This window comes from Sarcophilus harrisii, chromosome 5 (assembly GCF_902635505.1).
Source record: "Sarcophilus harrisii chromosome 5, mSarHar1.11, whole genome shotgun sequence".
NCBI lineage: Eukaryota > Metazoa > Chordata > Mammalia > Dasyuromorphia > Dasyuridae > Sarcophilus > Sarcophilus harrisii.
Genome location: NC_045430.1, coordinates 245,698,504 through 245,700,692, shown reverse-complemented (window position 1 = coordinate 245,700,692; position 2,189 = coordinate 245,698,504). Strand labels below are relative to the sequence as shown.

Sequence of the window (2,189 nt, the reverse complement as noted above, 5' to 3'; positions counted from 1 at the left end):
GTCAGACTAAGCAGAGAGAGACGTGTGAGACTTTAATCCCCTAGTCTTTGGCACTGTGCCTCCCCTAGGGCAGCTCCCGATCACATTTGCTTTCTTGGCTGTGATACCTTGTTGACTTACATTGGTTGAATTTGGCATCTATTGAAAGCCTTAGAAGGGATTTCAAAGGGAAAAGTCAAATGTTGCCCCTATGTCCTTCCTCATAACCAAAATTTCCTCTCGCTCTTTATTCCCTCCAGTACCAGAATCCCACACACTTTGTTCCCTTTCAAAGGAACATATACAAAATCACTTTTATCCAAGATAAAGTTGATGCTGAAAGAATATGAAAAGCTCAAATTTTGATACATGTGTTTTTGTCTAGCCAGGAACACTTTTTGAATTTCTAGAAGATTTTGGAGAGGTGCTTCTTAAACTCCCCCCCTCCAAAAGCCTAAATTATAGGGCTGACATAGCAGTGGATGAAGGATGAAGGATGAAGCAGTGGACTCCAGTTATCTGGGTGGCCTGCATGAGTTTCTGACTCAGAAACATCCAGGATGTACAGGCTGTATAAGGATTTCAGGAAAAGCGTTATGTTAAAGGGAGCCTGAAAAAGGAAAAATGCCCCTACTACGATGAGGACGTATCACCATCTCAGGAGGTTGGCGTAAGAGTAAACAGGGTTGCTGAGTGGAGTGACAAGTTGCTTGTGCTGGACGTAAATAATAAATAATTTAAAAATAATTTTTAAAATATTGATTTCAAAGTGGGTGATGAGCTTCCATTCATTAGTTCTGTCATCATAAAGGGAGTAGCACTTAAGGGTCCCCTCCTCTGAAAATACCTGGTAAAACACCAGCAAAGGGACAGTCCCACCAGGAGGCTGACAGTCATGCTCTTCCTGGTTGTCCTCCCCTTTAAGTCATAGACTGGCTGGACAATGGCCAAGTACCTATTCATGATGAAAAAGATGCTGCTGAAGAAATCAATGAAATGATCTTAGAGATGATCTTACACATGGTGTTCCCAAAAACCCACTGATCCAGAGTACAGTGTCTCCGGAAGGGAAAGGAGAACACGAAGAGCAGATTAGAGATGGCCAAGTTCAGCAGGTACATGTCAGTCATGCTTCTCAGCTTCTTACAGACTACCAGCCCAGAATGACCAGGATGTTCCCCAGCAGGCCAAAGACTAAGAGGAGGCAGTAGAACAGATAAGAAGCAGAGAGCTGGACTTCTGGGTGAATGCAGAGACTAGCCGGCGTCTTCAGATAATAGTCTTCTGTGGTCATAGACACATTTGACTCTAGGGTGTAATCCATCCTAGCTTTTGATTTAACATAATTCTATTTCTCCAAGGCAATCTGTAGATCTCTGATCCTCCCTTTCCTAACTTGAACTGTCATATTATATTACTCAGTTTTTCTGAAACAGCTTCCAAGTTTATATATTTACAGTATGGGTGTGTTTACTATAAGCTAGATTTAGCTAAAAGAGGAATGTTGGTTCCTCTTCTTTTTCTCAATTTCCCCCAGTGATCTGCAGCATTTGGTTCCTCCTTTTTAATACCCTACAACAAGAATCCCTCAACCTGATTCTCTCTTTTACATCTACAACTATAGTTTTTAAATATAACTTCCAGCACTAGCAATTAACGCTTCCATGTCAAGAAAACTTTAATCACAAAAACTTCACATAGAGTATTTTCATGCTAGATTTTGGTCCATACCCCATTCCTGGCAATATTTTTTATCTGATTGACCCTTTAGAGTTCATGTGGTATGGTGGGTAGAGAATTAATCTCGAAATCAGGAAGAACTAGATCCAAGTCTTGCTCTTGAAGCATACTGGGTTTATGAACTTAGACAAGTCACTCAACTCTAACATTTGGCAGAAGGTCTTTCTTGGTCTTCCCTCTCCCATTCACTCAGATACAAGTGTGAGATACAGAATCTCTCAATCTCATGTGCAAAGGAAATTGTAATTCATTTCTTTTTATGTGTTTTTTCCCATTGATAAAACCATAACATTTCTAATGTTAAGCCATTTAACAGTGCTAAAGACTTGGGCAGTAAGAACTTTTTTCCCCCGGGTCTTAATAAAGCAACTACTCCTTGGGAAGTAGGGACTTCAGAGGTAGTTGCCCATTTGCACAACGGATTCTCTGCATTCTGGTTGTGTAGTCTGGGCTAGAAACAGAGCTATTTT

At 40.7% G+C, this 2,189-nt stretch overlaps 1 pseudogene; it reads right to left on the bottom strand.

Annotated features, from left to right (window-relative positions):
* Positions 1-628: 628 nt before the first annotated feature.
* LOC100927025 lies at positions 629-1,303 on the bottom strand (annotated as a pseudogene).
* Between the last annotated feature and the right edge of the window lie 886 nt (positions 1,304-2,189).